This window comes from Hyperolius riggenbachi, chromosome 10, assembly GCF_040937935.1.
Source record: "Hyperolius riggenbachi isolate aHypRig1 chromosome 10, aHypRig1.pri, whole genome shotgun sequence".
Classification (NCBI taxonomy): Eukaryota; Metazoa; Chordata; class Amphibia; order Anura; family Hyperoliidae; genus Hyperolius; species Hyperolius riggenbachi.
The window spans coordinates 48,888,993-48,908,020 of NC_090655.1; the positions used below are offsets into that span (position 1 = coordinate 48,888,993).

Consider the following 19,028-nt stretch of genomic DNA (forward strand, 5'->3'; position numbering starts at 1 on the left):
TATGGACGCGTATCACAAACGCGTACTATTGCGTTTTAGCGTACGTTTCCCTCTGCGGTTCCCTTTTTTTTTTTACCAGGTCACGTGTGTGTGCAAAACGCAATAGAAAACGCATTCAAACACAAGAAAAACTCATGCGTTTTTCAACTTGCGTTTCTTTGAATTCATACGCGTTCTACAAACGCTGAGAGTCTGAACAGGGCCTTACAGTACACTACCAAACTAGCCATGCCTAATTGCCTTTTATTAGTACTGTGAAAAATAACCACTACTCCTCACAAATGGAAAAGGTGATTATCAGTGGCATAGCAATAAGAGGTGCAGAGGCTGCCACCACATGGGGGCCCTTGGGCCAGAGGGGCCCTCCCTCAACCGCAGTATTAACTCTTTATTGGTCATGTGCTGGTAATAATCAGTTTTATAGATGCTTTGAATAGTAGTAATCATTAACACACTATTCTCTTCTTGCCCCTCTGACACTGTGGTTGTTCTTGGCAGGTTTTGGTGCGGTGTATTAATTGTTATGTATAGAGTGCTTGGGGGTCCAATGTAAAACTTGCACTGGGGCCCATAGCTCCTTAGCTACACCACTGGTGATGGCTATTGTTTCATTCACTTTTTTCTCCTAAAATTTCTCCTAGGTGATATTTTTCATGCTTCATCAATAAAATACCTTTTAAGTCACCAGCAAGCAAGGAAATACTTCTGACAGTTTTGAAAGTACTTTCTCACCTGATTTGTGGTACTTTTTTTAATTGCAGTGCTAAAAAAAATAGTTATTGGAAATAGAAGATGAAACCTTATCTAGAAAAGAAAAAGTGAAATTAATAAGGGCAGGTGTCTATAAGGTTGTAAGGAATTAGTGTGGAATTCAGGAGCCAGTCTTGCCCAATCCAGGACCCAGCAGGACAATTTTAGAATTGTCCTGCTGGGTCCTGACTGCATTCCAGGAAAAGCCCGAGTTAGTTAGCTGCAATCATGTATTAAGCAACATCGGCAGCTCCTGGTATTTATCCAGCCTTGTGGTGCTGCCCATTCACAATACAATCTGTAAAATCACCAATTTAACTGGATGATCACATGTACTGATTCTCAGGACCTGTGGAAGGAAGTGACTCCTAAAAAAACACCACTATTATTTTGGCCAGCACAAGTAATGAAAAAAAAAAGGATCACATACAGTATTTAAGGTTTTTGATAATCAATATATTAAAAACTTCAATAATAACTGTGTGTCCACAAATCATACTATTGTAATTATAATGATTATCATTTTTTAACCACTACGCCACCACTAACCACTACGCCACCGTGCTGCCCAGATTGTGCGTGTCTCATCAGCCTCGATTCAAAAGCTACAAACCCTTCTAAGGACAGTGGGTGGAAGTGGCCCCTGGAGTAGAGGAACTTACACTCTACAGCCCCCCCCCCCCTTCCCGGGGAGGGAGGGTGTTCCTCTCATAGCTTTAGGGGGTGGTTGTCACAAATGTCATATTAACATGTTTTGACTTTGATAAAATGATAAATCACATTGTCTAAAATGATATTTGACCAGTTACCTCCAGGACGATGCCCACAATTTTATGGAAAGTTGGTATGAGTGGCTGAACACCCCTTAGGTTCCCATTTATGGTTACAACTTCCTTTCAAAAAGTCAGGTATACCAGAAGACGGCTTTATTCACCCATTACATCTCAGGCTTGTTAGAATAACGGGTGGATGTTCAGAACAAACCTGACTGAGGGCCCTTTCCCACTAGCTGTGTTTTTGCCAAAAACGCAAAACGCATACGTTTGCTGAAGAATCTTGGGAGGCCTTTTCCACTGCTGTGTTCCGATTATTAAAAAAAAATGCAAGCGCATGTCTGTGCGATTATGATGCGTTTTGCGTTTAAATGCCAATCAGAAGAATGCAAACGCATAACAAACACACATCAAAATTGCGTTTTGCAGTGGAAGAGGACGGGCGCAGACACCAGCGGAGGATGCGGCTACTTAGGGGTTTTATTAAAGAGGATTCCACATACTCGATCTTAGTTATGGGTTTAGTTTCAAGTTCTTCCTCATTATCTCTTGGCACTTATCTTAAGGTGCGTACACACGCACTACTAAAGAGAACGATGGGTCCGTCAGACCCTCCCGCTCAGCGGATCGTTCAGAAACAGCCTTATCAGTCTGCAGATAGACTGTACACACGCACTACTGTTGGGAGAACGACCGCCCAGCGGGAGGGTCTGACGGACCCGTCGTTCTCTTTAGTAGTACGTGTGTACACATCTTCATACTATTTCTTCTCTATAGCATAGAGTGAATATATTTTGATTTTGTTTTATCTGAATACCTTTATCTAACACAATTTACTGTCAGGAAAAACTGCTCATTGTTCAGACAAATAATACCTTAGTTGTCTTGATGTTTTTTTCCCCCATTATTTAAATAAACAACTTTGAAAGCAAAAAAAAAAAATCACATATATTGAAAAAGGAGTGAGCATCTTTAAACATTTAAAAGTGTTATAGAATACTTGGGAAGCTTTTACAGGTTCGCCATTGTTCAGCAGAACTTCATCCCAATCAGTAGCTGATACCCCCTTTCCCACGAAAAACCTTTACCATTTCTCAAATCATCAGGGGAGTCTGTATGGCTGATATTGTAGTGAAACCCCTCCCACAGTGTGATGTCATGACCAAGGTCCTGTCACTTTCCTCTCTGTGAACTTTGCTGCATTGTGGGAAACAACTGTTTCTAACTGCCAAGCAAGCAGTATCTCCCTCTGTGCATAGAACTCCCCCTAACAAACATTCCGAACAGATCACCTGGCTAAACTAAAGAGGTCACCACCAGTGATAAATGTCAGAATGTAAATCAGGGAGAGAAAGATTTTACAATGGGCAAACACTGACTAAATGAGCTATAAATTAATATTGTAAACAATAAGCAATTTTATTCATTATGCTTTTTCACTACAGTTCCTCTTTACAGTACCCCTGAACTGGGCTTAAATCTTTTAAATAAAGCCCATGGGGCCATATGCAATCACTTTTCCTCCTGAGTTTTCTCCTAGGAGATCATTTTTAATCTTCGATTTAAAATAAGGTTTTTTTTTTTGTATTTAAAATTTTTATTTTTCCAATATGTCATATTACAAACATTTGTCAATTCTCATAACATGTTATAGATACAGTTAGATGCTTTTTCTAACATAAGCTGTAATCATATGAACTTATTAAGCTATTTATGCTAATTCTAGTTTTTATATAAACTATTGATTTCCTTATACTGTGAATCGGCCCATTCGAGTTTTCTGTAGCCTATTTGTACTTGTTACGTTATGATTTATCTCGAATAGGCTTTCTTCAAATGGCTTATGCAGCTAAATAAAAAGAGTTAGAAAAAATTGCTAGAATAGAAGGAAGGTACAGAGATAGAGAAAGAAGAGAGAAGATTTAAAATAAGTTTTAAGCACTTTGCAATTAAAAAAAATAAAAAGTAGGTGAACCATTACTGTCAAAATTATTTTAAGTGTTTGTTTGCTGATGGTTTAAAAAGCATTTTATATTCAAGTTGTGAAAATATCACCTAAAAGAAAACTCAGGTGAAAAATGGAATTGCATATGGGTCATGGTGTGCAAGATTGCATTGCAGAAGTGGCCTGGCACGCCTGGTTGCCTTCGGGGTTTCTTCCAGGGCTGTGGAGTCGGTACAAAAATCTTCCGACTCCAACTCTGACTCCTCAGTTTCTGAAACCACGACTCCAACTCCGACTACCCAAAATTGCTCAGACTCCGACTCCTCGACTCCGACTCCTTAGTCTAATACTTAACAGGGTTGTGGATTTTGTAGAAAAATCATTCGACTCCGACTCCCGACTCCTCAGTTTCTGAAACCACGACTCCAACTCCGACTCCGGTGCCCAAAATTGCCCCGACTCCGACTCCTCGACTCCAACTCCACAGCCCTGGTTTCTTCCGTTACCGGTCTCCACTCATTTTCATATTTGACGGAATCCTCCCGTCGAATATGAAAACCGGGAAGGCCACAACATTCTTATGCTCGGATTTGTCCTTTAAATTCTTAAAAATCCCATACTAGTGAAGACACAAGTCAAGCTGTGATGTGGCTGACATCCTGGTCATTTGGGTGCTGATTAATCCCATATTGGGGCACTTGATATAATATTAACCAATTTAGGAGGCACTTTGAAAGCAGTGGCTCCTTTCACAAGGTAGTAAAATGTTGAGAAACACTGAACTTCAGCCAGAGAAGCAGGTTGGAGAGAGGAGACAACATATAATCTGATAAAGTGTATATTGTGTGCTTCTGGTGTAGAAGATGCTGGGTTGGGCTTTGAGGTTGACGGTCTGTGAGCTGCTCTGCGGGTTACACAAGCTATTGCAGAAGAAGCGTGCATTTCCTGGATTAGGAAATCTGTTACGGGAAGCTGCACAGAACATGAACTGTGAGCTAGCACTAAGCTCACATTCCTGTCCCTGTTGTGGAGAGCTCTGTCCCAGAATGCCTGCTCAGCAATCACAAATGAGGAATTTACTCTACAGCTGGGAGGGGGGGTTCCTGTAACATTTTAGTATATATTTTAGTATCTATATAGAGGAGTTATTAGGCCTGGGGCCCACTATAGATAGCTGATTGCAGTTGCAATAACTCAGGGCTGGCTCACTCTTACCAACGATAGGCACAGCACTGACAACTTCTTAGGGACCGACGCAGTACAAATCTACGTCGGGCGGGTGGCACTGCGGTTCTGACCGGACGTAAACTCTACGTCCCATTCACCGCGCACCCGCTCCCGCCCCTCTGCCCCCGCTGCAATGTGCTGCCCTGCCGCCTCTATGACAGCAGAGCACTGTGAGCCAGGCAGGAGCCGTTTTCATTGGCTCTTGGCCCTGTCATTCATGTAAGCCAATCCCATTGGCTTACATTGAGTGACAGGGTCAGGAGCCAATAAAAGCAGCTCCTGACCGGCGCATTGCGCTCTGCCATCATAGAGATGGCAGAGAGAGCAGCCTGCGGCGGGGACAGAGAGGCGTGTCCGGCAGGAGCGACGGATTATTGCGGCGATTCGTCGGTATGCAGCGTTTTAGCGTACCAGCAGCCTCTGGTCCTTAAGGGGGCAGAGGCTGCTGGTACCGAAGTGGTTAAGGGCTCGTTTCCATACAGCGCGCTTTCATGTGCGCATATGAAAATGCAATCTAAAGGACAGCAGACAGTGCATAGGCTGCACAGTCTGCAGTTTCCATTCATGCGTGGCTGTGCATGGTTTGCTGCATTTCGGGGCGCTTCAGCCTGCGATCCCATTCAGTAGGATGAATGGGAACGCAAGCCCCGCCCCTGCCGGGAGTGATGCGCAGAGCCCTGCATGGAAATGAGCCCTAATGTATCCCTATGGGATCATTCTCACTGCAGCGTTTGCGATTTTCATAAACTGCACTCACGGCATGCAACATTGGGAGTGATTGCGTTATGATTCTCATTCTTTTGAACAGGAACCGCAAATTGTGGTAAAAGCGTGAAATTTTGTGCTGTAAAATTGCAATTGCGGTTTGCGCTCCCAGTGTGAGCTAGCCTTTGGCAATTTCAGCAGCGTACCCATTTTATTTTCTTGCTAGCATTTGCAAAATTGTGATTAAGGATTTACAGTCTGATTGGTCCGCAAGGGGTTTTGGGCAAGCTGGTGGTTTCTGGGTAGTACAAGGACTGCAAAATCGCAGTAAACATCGCTATGTACAGCAATTTAAAAGCGATTTTGCAGCAGTCCTATACTCAACATTGAATCGCGATCGTTAGGAAAATGGTGCAGGCACTGTGATTTGGCCAAATCGCAATCGCTTCAGTGGGTTCACCTGCATCTACTTTCAGTGGCATAGCCCAGTTTGGGGATCACCGGCGATTGTCGGCGATCCCAAAATGCTGTCGAAATCACTTCAGTTGGCTCCAGGGCCTATTTCCACTAGTCGTGAATCGCAGCCATTTTGAAAACAATAGGCTGCATCCGAATCACATGTAAGAACAAAAAATAAAATAATGAATGATGCTAATTTTTTGCAACGCGCATCCAAATCCCCATAGCTGTGGATAGCATGGCGAAGAGATTCGGCTGCAGATTCACAAAAGCACAGGTGCCACGTCCCAATCAGAAACGGATGTGGCACCCCAGTGGAAACCGGCTTTTAACCTCCCTGGCGGGACGCAGTTTCAGATGTCCGCGGGAGAATTTTTTAAAATAAAATTTGAAATAGTTTTAAATGTTTAAGCTAGCACTTCGCTAGCTAAATATGCCCCCCAAGTCCTCCGGCACCCCTCTGATCCCCCCCTGATCGCTGCAGGTAATATTTACCCGTCCGCAATCCCGCGAGAGCCGCAGCTTCACTGCTTAGCTTCAGTTGCCGCTATGGCAACGATCGGACATGATGTCATGCGCAGTCCCGATCCTCCCCATAGCGAAGCCTGGAGCTGATTGGGAGGCTGCGCCATCGCGGGATCCCTGGGGGGAGGGGGGTACGTATAATTGCGGGGATCGGGGGAGGAAAGCGGAGGCACTTGGGGGGAATATTTAGCTAGCGAAGTGCTAGCTTAAACATTTAAAACTATTTTTATTTTAAAAAATCCTCAGGGGGCCATGTGATCCTCTCCAGCAGCTAGCCTGACACTGTGTCGGGCTTACCGCCAGGGAGGTTAAAGAGAATACAAGGTGGGTCCTTGTGGCGCAGATGGTACACAAAGGCATGTTCTCCGCCTCATGACATGCCTGTGTCCCCACACTGCCTTGCTATGCCCACCCCCCCCCACCCCCCGCCCGAGAATAGCGACAATGTTTGTTGCTATCTCGGAGGGTAAATAGAGGAGAGGGATTCCCTGTTCAAAACACCTGCTAGGGGCATTCCTGCAGGGTTTCCAGAGCTGCTATTGGGAAGCTCTCTCTCCCTGGTCATGCTCCCCGCCTCCCTGCATGCGGTGAGAGAGATGGGACTGATAAGAGGAGGGCAGCTGTACATGCAAGATTAGGCTGCAAAATGTAAGTAAGGCTGAAAAGAGGATGCCCACAGACGAGGATGACTGCTGCACCCAAAATCAATGGGGATGAGCTGGACATAAAAGAAAGGGGACTAGTGTACATGGTAGAAGGGTCTGCAACTGATGGAGGTTTCATGCCAGATGAGAGGGGGATGCTGCACAGTGGGGAAAAGAGCCACATGGCAAGGGGTATACAGTACATGGGGAAACTGCTGAGCAGGGGGGTTGCTATACATGAAAGGACTGCTGAACATCTGAACATAAAAGTGGGTGGCACAAAATTTGGCCTTGGCAGGCAAAAAGTGTAGCTCTATCCCTGATAACGTCCTCTCTCCTAAAGGCTAGTACACACAGGAAGCAAAGATCGTTCAAAGTGAACGATGGATCCGTCAGATGTAGTTCAAAAGATCATGAAACAAACGATGGCTAAAATGAAAGATCCACCACAATGCTTGGGCGTGACAGATCAGCATGTAATCGTTCATAGTCAGCAGTGAGTACACAACTGCAAACAATGTATTAAACGATGCACCCACGAAGTCTACGACACTTCGCCTACATCCTGCATCGCTCCAATCGCTTAGTTTATCGTTTGTAGTCTTTAAAGAGTACCCAAGGCGGATTGAGTTTACATTACACTCTGCCCAATGACATGCCTGTGTGTCCTTCTGGTGCCACTGTTAGTCCCCCTGGTCTCTGCTATCCCCCCTGAAATCTGATTGTCGCTAGCCTCCTTTATCTCTGCCAGCCGTCAATCACTTCGCTCCCCCGCCTTCTCGCTCCTCGCCTCCTCCGGGTTGCAGCGATCTTGGATTCTTCTGCCGGTGTTCAGAGGAAGAACCGGCTGCAGAGGGTGAACGGGTACACAGAGAGCAGCGTGGAGCGGCACAGATGGATTGGGGAGGTGGTGTGGAGCGGGTAGTATTTTTTTTTTTTTTTTATGCCGCCTCGGGTTCTCTTTAATGTCATTTCAGACGGACATATTGAAAGATAGCTTGTGGAACAATCTTTCATCGTCATTTTACACGATTATATATTTTGGTCTGTACACAGCTTAAGACTCAAGACACTAAAGAGAACATTTATATGCACTTTTCCAGTGGCAGACTCAAAGTGTTTGAGCTGCAGCCACTAAGGCGCGCTCAGTAGTCAGTGGCAGCGTTAGGGAGTCTTCCCCAAGATCTCCTTACTGAACAGGAAGAGCCGATATTACAACCCTGGTCTCCTGTATCAGAGGCAGAGCAATTAACCAGTATACTATCCATAGTATAAGAATAATTAAGTAGCAAGATGTGTGCGGGTTCTACAGCCAAGCTGATGAAGGAATCATGTTTCAGCCTTGTCACTGCCCCGCAATTATCCTGCACTGGCGAACCATCCGGAGGGACATTACTGCACCTAACTGGGATAGAGGAGAGGATGCAGAGGGCTCTGTGTGCCTGGATACATAGCAAGGCAGTGTGGGGACACACCTGGATACCCATCCAAAAGTCAGCCCCTCTGGCAGAGGCACACCTATGGTGTCTGACTCTGGCACACCCAGGTGAAATCATCACTGCCCGGGGGAGAGAAGATTGTGAAAACATTCACATGCCCTTCAGTGGGTATGGCATGCAGAGGAGTGTCTCAGCCTGTTCATCTCAGCTGTGTAGTTATGCATTAAATTCATCCCACGTAACAGAAGTGGATGCTAGTCTTGCTCTAGTAATGTTTGTCCTGGGCAGCTGGTGACTGGCCTCTCTGTAAGGTCTTCAGGTATGTATCCAGGTCACATCTACATAGCTAAATGCAGACTTGCCAGGTGTGGAACCTTGGATGGTGGCTGGCAAGATGCCATTGCTTTCCTAGTTTCTGCACAAAAACAGAACAGTAAAAAAAAAACAACGTTGTAGAGGCACAAGGTTGTAGAACTGGTTGCGACCCTTGAACATTGGAACACCGTCAGAATCCATTAATGGAAGCCCATCTCAATATTGAAAGCACTTTAGGCATCTCCTTGGACGATGTCCATGCGAGTGGATTCAGTTCTGACAGCTCTGGTATTTTTAGTTTGGGCTCTAAACTCTAAAGCGGTGAGTGCAGTATAGTAGGGAGTGTGGTGACCAATGGAGGTCCAGAGACCTTCCAGAGGAAAAATTAATAGGGCAACAGGTACACCAGGAGCCCCTACTAGTGCAATATATTTTGGAAAAGGGTCAAACAGACAATGATAAAGTGTAGAGTACTTACAAAATTGGGTTGCAAGACCAGTTCCACCCATCCAATGATTTTGGGGGCTGAGTCAAGATATACCAGATAGGGAGGGGGAACACCAAATTATAAGGTGATAATATCAGGAACAACCAAGAAAATATATAGGCTTACCGTACTTCACAGAGGAAGGGGCAAGCTCAATTAAATTATGAATAAGGCTAGGTCCACACTTGTCCCCTGCAGAACGGATCAGTTTTTGTAAACAATTTTTTTTTCCTCTCCGTTTTGAGAGAAATGGAGAAACATCCCCAGTCCTTGCCGTGGGTGTTGGGGCCGCCATGCTGAAGGGGAGAGCAGGCAGGAAGAGGGCAGCGGTGGGGAGGGGGGGGGGGTCATATCCATCTGCAATCAGCCTGCAGCCTCCAATAACACTAGCACAGGATTGAATGATTACAATTCAGCTATGTTGGAATTTGCATGGCTGCTCTCATTGAGTGATGTCCATATAAAAGCCTCTTCCTGCATTCCTGCATTGACACTTTGCCCGTCACAGCTTTCAGTTTTGCCATAGCTGCTTGCTGGGTCTCTTGTCTCAATTGTGATTTGCCTTGTCTTGCTTCCTTGTGAACAGTTGCTGTTCCTACTGGGTTTAGCTGCAAAGTCCTTCAGTCCTGCTAGTCTGGACATAGCCATCACTGTGATAGTGATTGGCTAGTGCTCCTTCTAGTCCTGATTCTGTGGATGTGACTATAGCAGCAGTTATTATTATTTAGTATTTAAATAGCGCCGACATATTATGCAGCGCTGTACAATGTATATATATATATATATATATCTATATATATATATATATATATCTGTATATATATATATATATATAAATATATATATATATATATCTTGTCACTAACTGTCCCTCAAAGGAGCTCACAATCTAATCTCTACCATTGCCATATGTCTATATTATGTAGTGTAAGTATTGTAGTTGCTATTAGTTACCCTCCTTCATGTTTTGTCTTGTTCGTGTGGATGCTTGCTATCGCTGGGGCAGCGATTAGTGTGGCAAACATTACTTCTGGTCTGTCCTTGTCTTATTCAGTGTGTCGGACAACAGATGTTCAGCGCTGTGGTTGCTCTGAGAAACCATTGTGTCTTGTTTATTGCGGCAGTTATCGGAAGCTCAGAGCTGCAGTCTTGCTCCCCGTCTCTAGTCTACTACTCCTGCTGTGACCTGTTCAGTCCCTTCCACAAATGCACCCCGCACTGTTGCCTAAAATTACCTAACCACATTTGTCTTGCTTAGTGGGATCTGGTAGTACTCCCATCTTCCCGGCCTCAGTCTCTATACCTTGCGCAATAAGACCTGGGTGCAACCATAGTCAGGTAGACATGACTAGTCTCCTGTTCAAGCGGGGGGCACTTCACATAGTGCGAATACTGTGGAGTTAGATTGGGGTATAGAGGCTGAAGGAAGAGGAGAGATCTGTCAGGCCTTACAGTAAGCCTATTTTCAAGTACGGTTGTTCCTGACCATATATCACCATATGCTTTGGGGCGCTTCCTCCCTACCAAGTGCAGTGTACTGGTAATGGTGGACAAATCTGACAAAGATTTAAATCACTCATCCCAGCAATTGAGTTTCAGCAGCCCCCACTATTATTTGATACGACTCAAGCAAGGGTTGCAATCCTCTCAACTGCCAAGCAATGAGCATTTTTTAAATGGAAATAAATAAGTAAATCTCCATATGTTTCTCACCTTGGGTTCCCTTTACTATACTGTATAACAAACCCAAGTCATTCCTGTTCTCTAGTGAGCTCCAGCCCAGGAGAATCTCAATACATCAGGTGTATTTTTGTGATGTGTGATATTGGCTTTATTTCAGCTACAGGCCCAAATCCTGTGCCTGTAATGTAAAGTAATGTGTGTCGCCTGTAATGTGTACAGGGATTATTTCTGTAATACCAGTACAGTGGGTATGAGGTGTACTCTCTTGCCTGGAGCAATCTGTACAGAAATAGCCTTTTGCTGGGAAGTTTTCAGTGAAGTCATACAGGTTGCACAATATCATGCCGACTAGCCAGGAGACGAAGGGATCAAGGAAAGTGGGAGTGGTGCCTCAGGCAGCCAATGAGATGTCGTTTCTCTAGAGCAGGTCGGGAAAACCTGTGTGCCCTGTCCCTCCTCGCTTCATTGCATACCTTGTGCTTACTGCAGGAAATGCAACAATACTGTACTGTGTTTTGTGTGTATTGTATTATATGTGTGTTATGTGTGTTTTGTATTATGTATATATTGTAGGTGAGTATTGTACTCTGTGTGTTACATGTGTGTATGGTATGAGTGTATTGTACGGTTCCCTGTATTACTACCTATTGAATTTGTTTGTGTTTGTTGTATTATATATTATATGTATGAATTATGTGTGTGCATTGTACTGTTTACTGTATTATGTGTTTATGTATTAAAGGATACATGAGGCAAAATAAAAGATCAGATTTACTTACCTCTGGCTTCCACCAGCCCCTAGAAGTCTCTGTGTCCCTCGCCGCAACTCCACTCTCAGCCAGTATTCTGGGGTCCACTCCATAACAGCCGCTGACCTGGTCGGGGGCCGCTGCAGTGGGGACCCCAGGACACTGGCTGAGAGAGGCTGCGGCAAAGGACGAGGCTTCTAGGGGCTGGAGAAAGACAGAGATAAGTAAATCTGATCTTCTTTTAGTTGCCTCATGAATCTTTTAAAGCAAATCTGTAGCGATTTGAAAAAAAGAAAAGGCTGATACTTACCTGTGAAGAGGGAAGGCTCTGGATCCTATACAGCAGCCTTTCTCAACCTTCTTACCCTGGAGGACCCTTCAAATAAGTTTTCGATCTCAAGAAACCCCTGCATTGTGGTGGGATAGCGTACAGTAGCAGCGGGGGGGGGGGGTTCTTGCACATTCCCCAGTCACAGCATAGGCTGTTGAGTCCTCCATCAAGACACGGCCCTCAGAGCAGCCAGACCAAACTAGAGAAAAGGGCAGGAGGCCTTTCCCTGTCCTGCTGTCATCGTTAAAAGATACCTAAAGTGACATGTGACATGATGAGATAGACATGTGTATGTATAGTACCTAGCACACTAATAACTTTGCTGTGTTCCTTTTTTTCTTTCTCTGCCTGAAAGAGTTAAATATCAGGTATGCAAGTGGCTGACTCAGTCCTGACTTAGACGGGAAGTGACTACAGTGTGACCCTCACTGATAAGAAATTCCCCTTTTTATCTCTTTCTTGCTCTCAGAAGCCATTTTCTGCTAGGAAACTGTTTTATAGTTGGAATTTCTTATCAGTGAGGGTCACACTGTAGTCACTTCCTGTCTGAGTCAGGACTGAGCAGCCACTTACATACCTGATATTTAACTCTTTCAGGCAGAGAAAGAAAAAAAGGAACCAGCATAATTATTTGTGTGCTAGGCAATGTATATACACATGTCTATCTCATCATGTCACATGTCACTTCAGGTATCCTTTAACGATGACAGCAGGACAGGGAAAGGCCTCCTGCCCTTTACTCTAGTTTGGTCTGGCTGCTCTGAGGGCAGTGTCTTGATGGCGGACACAACAGCCTATGCTGTGACTGGGGAATTTGCAGAAATAAGTGTGTTGTGTGTCAACAGTTGAAGAACAGGCAGCTGGACTTTAGATCCATAGTGTTAAAGATTTTCTTTGGCCAAAGGCAGTAGCTGACAGGGGCTGCAACATCAGAACTGAAGTTAACTTAACTCCCTCTCAACCACCTAATGCCGATTGGTGGTGGGAGAGTGGCAGTTACAGGACTAGCCTAAAGCCAATTGGCGTCAGGTCCTGTAGGCGGGGATCAGCGGGCGCATTCCCCGCTGAGTTATGAAGTGAAGCCTGCCAGCCGCGATCAGAGCTGGCAGGCTGTTGGGAAAAGAAAAAACTGATTTTTTTCATTTGTACAGCGCTGCGATCTAATGCAATGCTGTACAGGGGACAGTTTTGTCACTTAGCTGTCCCCTGGAGTGGCTCACAATACAGTGTTCTCCCTAGGCTCTTTTAGCCGGGTGCTCCACTCAGCTAGTTTTTGATGACCACCCGGCTGTCATCGGCTCATCTCCTCCTAGGTTATAAGCAGAGTTGTGCACAGAAGCACCAGCCCTGCATTTTTTCATATCGCCCCACCCGGCTACTATTTCATGCCACCTGGCTGGAAAAAAATTCTTGGGAGAACACTGCAATCTAATCCCTCTCATAGGCTGATGCTTATGAGAGGTGATAGTAATGGTGGATTTCGGGGAAGGGGAAACTGAGTGCATTAAAAAACTTTTTTTTAATAAAAAAAAAACGCAGCAGCAATCAGATCCCACCAACAGAAAGCTCTGTTGGTGGCAAGAAAAGAGGGTAAGATTAATTTGGTTGGTAAGTTGTATGACTGCGCAATAAACCGTTAAAGCCGCGCAGTGCTGAATTGTAAATAATCGCCTGGTCACTAGGGGGGTGTAAACCTGTGGTCAAGAGAGGCCCTGTAGTGATGTATAGTTGAATGCGGTCAATTATACAGGATACCCACTTTTATGGTAATTATCCTGGTTTCAACATCAGAAACACTTCCTCTAGCTATACTGTATATTGCTATATATTGGTATGTAGCCCCACCCTCACAATGATAATTAGCCTAGGCTGTTTAGCTATGCGGAATTCTCCTCTCAGAGCACTGTGGGAGACCAGGTATTATTTATACTGGTTTCAGAGCTCTTAGTAAACAAACATTCTGCAGAGATGCACATGCCACCAGCCAGGATGTCGCCCCCTGTGAGTATAAATCAGGTTGAGGAAAGATTTTACAGTAAGCAAATGCTGATTGAATAATTTTTACATGGATATTGGGGGGGGGGGAGCAATTGTATTCATTAGGTTATTTTCACTACAGTTCAACACTTTACTGACTTTTTGTTAGCACTGTGCACCCCATACTCCTCACAGCCACCCGGGGGTAATTATTAGTGGCTGTTCTCATTCTGCTTAGAGACTTCTGCTGCCATTTCTGTCATCTACATCCACTACTTACTGCTGCACAGTAACTGTTCCTCCGGCGTGGACACAACGTCTGCTGCAGCAGCAGAGTCTAATACAGAGCTGACCAAAAGGCATGAACAATTCTTCATGGTATGGTATACACTACATGAAGGAATATATATTTGCCACCTATTGTTAATCTATATAGAGCAGGCACCTGGGAGGGGAGGAGGCTGCGCAGTCTACCACACTACACTACAAGAAGTAGCTCTCATCAGCAGCCCTAATGTCTATTTAGTGGGTGCACCACACCATGAAGCGCATGTGATAAAGGAAGCCTTCCAATGGTGACTTTCCAAACTTTTCCTGGTGTTTCCCACTGCCTGTGTACACGTTTCAGGTGGCACTCCATTGACTGCGTACTTCTTCCAGGTGCAATTCTATTGACTGTATGCTTGTTTCAGATGTGACTCCACTGGCTGCATGCCTGTTCCAGGTGTGATTTCTCTTGCGGTTTGCCTGTTTCAGGTTTGTCTCCACTGGCTGCATGCTTGTTCCAGCTGTGGGGGGGACTGGAGTGGCAGGGCATGGAGAGAGTTCAAGAGGTTCACAGCAGAGAGGAAGAAAGAGTTCGTATGCCTTGTAGTTCTCATGGAGATGGCCCGAAACCTTCAGCCCGATGGCATTAGACTGAAGAAGTGGTGGCCGTAGCGTAATAAAAATAAAAAACAGATACTTACCTAAGGAGAGGGAAGGCTCTGGGTCCCATAGAGCCTTCCCATTCCTCTCCTAATCTCCTTGTTGTCCCGCAGGCTCCTCTGTTTAAATTTCCCACCTCAGGAGGCTTCCGAAGTCTTTGGGAGCCAGAGTGCCCCCGAAGATGGGGGCTCTGTACTGCGCTCGTGCATGCACACACAGTTCAGAGCGGCCCGTCTTCAGGAGCTCGAGTGCTCCCAAAGACTTTCAAAGCCTCCCGCAGTGGAAGAGAGCAGACTCTGACCAATCGTTCAGAGACTGCTAATGGTGGAACCTGCAGAAAAACGACGGGACAAGGAGGGAAACGGGAAGGATCTATAGGACCCAAAGTCTTCCCCCTCCTTAGGTGGGTATCTGTTTGTTTGGTTTTTATTAATTACGCTTCAGACTACATTTAATACACCACACCAACCCTTACTCAAAGCATGAGCGGAAGTGTCTCTCCTAAAGTGACTTTCCAGACTTGTGTTTATTACAGAGTGATTACACATAACATGTTTCAGGGTAAACTCTTTTTCAAAAGGGTGAGTGCAGTATACAAGGAAGTGATTCCACCACTCACACAAAGTGAACACACAGACTAACATTAACACTTAACTTGCTAACATCCATCTCTCCTTAACCACTTGTGTACCAGAAGTCTCTGGCCCCTTAAAAAGTACCTGTGCCGAAGCTCGGATACACATTAAATACTTATCTGGATCCTACTGAGGCTTCCTTTCCTGTGGTTGTTCCCCGTCGCTTGGCGCAGCCCCGCGGAAGATTAGCGACAATGCCGCGCAGCTCTTCCATGGTACTGCCGGTTCCTCTGCCTGGATCCAAATAATTGTATAATATCGCAATATGGTGGAATTTTTTTGGGGCGGTTATCATACCGTGGAATTTCATACCGTTGCAACCCTACGTGCATGCACAGAAAGCTGGAGTAGTGGGCTCCGTGGTGCATGGGCGGGTTCCTGCATCAGGAAGAGCTGCGCAGCCCCGACGGGGAGAGGAGCCGTGCTCAACAATACCCCATTGCGCAGCTCTTCCTGATGATCTGCGCAACTTCCTCTAGTCGCAGCCAGTCTGTGCAAGAGAAGTGGGCCCTCTATGTATCTCTCCGGCAGCCGCGACTGGAGGAAGTTACGGGACCCGGTACTGGAGCTGCAGGCAGCGGAGGATGGCGGCGTGGAAGCAATCCGTGCGCATGGGAGCTGGAGGAAGCCCCAGGTATGTATAAAACTATTTAACTTTAATGTATGCCATTTTAATCCCGAGCTACGGCTCGGATTACTTTAACCTCCTTGCCGGTTATCCCGAACACAGTTCGGGGTAACCTGCGCAGGACGATTTCTCAGGCCCCGCTGGGCCGATTTGCATAATTTTTTTTTCCTACACGCAGCTAGCACTTTGCTAGCTGCGTGTAGTACACGATCGCCGTCGCTCGCCGCCGATTCGCCGCTACCCGCCGCGCCGAGCCGCCCCCGCCCCAGACCCCTGCGCAGCCTGGCCAATCAGTACCAGGCAGCGCTAAGGGGCAGATCGGGATTCCCTCTGACGTCACGACGTCCATGACGTCGGTGACGTCATCCCGCCCGGTCGCCATGGCGACCGGGGAAGCCCTGCAGGAAATCCCGTTCTCAATGGGATTTCCTGCATACTCTGAGCGCCGAAGGCGATCGGAGTGGGTGGGGGGATGCCGCGGCTCAGCGGCTATCATGTAGCGAGCCCTGGGCTCGCTACATGATTTAATAAAAAAAAAAAAAATTTTTAAAGTGCGGCGCTGCCTCCTTGCCGGATTTTTTAGAACGGCAAGGAGGTTAAAGAATGACTGTAGTGAGAGGGATATAGAGGCTGCCATATAAATTTCTTTTTAAACAATACCAGTTTCCTGGCTATCCTGCTAGTCTATATGGCTACAGTATTGTCTGAATTACACCAGAAATAAACATGCAGCTAATCTTGTCAGTTCTGACAATATTGACAGAAACCCCCGACCTGCTGCATGCTTGTTCGGGGTCTTAAAAAGTGGGGCTCGCCAACGTCACAGACATGACACGCTGGACGGACACGCCGCTCTCCCGTCTCTGCAGCCCACTTGCTCTGCTGCCAGTATGACAGCAGAGCTCCATGAGCTGGTCTGGAGCTGATTTGATTGGCTCCTTACCCTGTGATCACTGTGAGTCAATCACAGTAATCAGAGGGTCAGGAGCCAATGAAATCTACTCCTGACCGGCTCACGGAGCTCTGCTGTCAATCCAACAGCAGAGAAAGCGGGCTGCAGCAATGGGAGCGTGCGGCACAGTAAATAACAATAATAATCTGAACATTTGTATAGCGCTTTTCTTCTGTTGGACTCAAAGCGCTCAAGAGCTGCAGCCACTAAGGGTGCGTTCAAGGGGCCATCCTGCTGTGTTAGGAAATCTTGCCCAAGGATTTCTTACTGAATAGGTACTGACTCTAGCCGTTAGGATTTGAATCCTGGTCTTCTATGTCAAAGGCAGAGCCTTTACCCAGTACACTAAATGAAATCTAAGCCCTGGCAGAGATAAACTATAAAGGAAATAAGCACTGGATAACGATATCTAGTGTGTGTCTCGGCACCTGTACATGGGCAATGCATAGCCAGGGCCATATGTAACTGACTCTAGTGATCTTTGGAAACTTTTAAAGGGAACCTGAAGTGAGTAAAATTATTTAAAATAAAGACATGACGTAGCTGCAAATAAATATTGCATGCTAACCTCACCGCCAGTTCCTCTCAGTAGCTCACAGTTTTCTTCTTACAATGATCCCTTCCAGTTCTGACAGTATTTTGTAAGAACTGAAATATACCAGTTGCTGTCAGTTATATATCAGCAGCTGTCAGTTACAACTGAATGTGCAAGGTAATGTCCATGTTTCCCTATGGCTCAAGTGGGTGATATTATAGTTTAACAGTGTGTTGACCAGGAAGCTGCTATGGGGTAATGGTCATTTTTAAAATGAAGGACAGAGAATTCCATTGATCACAGTGTACAAATGGGACACAGGAGAGGAGAAAGCGATTGAGGAGTAGACTACACAGGAGGTAAGTATGGCCTGTGTATAGTTATTTTGACTTTTTATTTTCAGTTCAGGTTCTCTTTAAAGGGAACCTTAACTGAGAGGGATATGGATGTTTCCTTTTAAACAATACCAGTTGCCTGGCATCCTGCTGATCTCTTTGGCTGCAATAGTGGCTGAATAACACACACGAAACAAGCGTGCAGCTAATCCAGTCTGACTTCAGTCAGAGCATCTGATCTGCATGCTTGTTGAGGGGCTGTGGCAAAAGATATTAGAGAGACGGGATCAGTAGGATATTCAGGCAACTGGTATCCATATCCTTCTCAGTTTAGGTTCTCTTTAAGACCCACGTAACCCCATCATGCAAATCAATCTAAAAGTGAGATGACTGAATGGCAGGATGGCGTAATCTGGGTCGTTTTGCATTGATCAATAGACTTTATGTCACTTAGACCTCTGATCATACATTGGACGAATATGGGTGCTGTAGCTCTCCAGTGGTTATATCTTTTATACTTTAAAGTGTACCCAAAGCAGTCCGAATAAATGTTAAATATTTACCTAGGTAGAGGTAAGCCTCTGGATAGTCCAGAGGCTTCCAGTGTCCTCCTTGCCCCACCATAGCTACAAGCAGACCCTTGGAAAGTTTATGACATGAGCTTGTCTGATACGTTATTGTTGCTGCACGCCTCTCCATGCATGTACACTCTGCGAGAGTAAGGCTGTGCCTGAGCAGCTCGTACATGAGAGACGCGAGGAGCGTGAACACAAATTTACAGAGGGACCGGGGCAGCGGCCTGGAGGAGAACAAAATTTACAATTCTCTGTATTGTCAGCTTTTCTGCAGCCAGGACAGTAAAGTTTTGCATGATGTGTCAGAGTTCTACAAAAGAACAAGGCAGTGCAGTGATTACACACCCTAACAGCAATCAAAATAATAATTTCCCATTTACACACCATTTCCTGCTTAACTTGATCTACATGATGATCAAGTGCTTCCATAGC

At 45.6% G+C, this 19,028-nt stretch overlaps 2 protein-coding genes across 3 annotated transcripts in view; one reads left to right on the forward strand and one right to left on the reverse strand.

The window, feature by feature from the left end:
• LTBR (lymphotoxin beta receptor) overlaps positions 1 to 19,028 on the reverse strand; it is a 390,915-nt gene that overhangs the window by 320,949 nt on the left and 50,938 nt on the right. The window lies entirely within an intron of this gene.
• The window catches only part of TNFRSF1A (TNF receptor superfamily member 1A), a 42,951-nt gene that overhangs the window by 1,058 nt on the left and 22,865 nt on the right, over positions 1 to 19,028 (forward strand). The gene's annotated exons all lie outside the window — the stretch shown is intronic.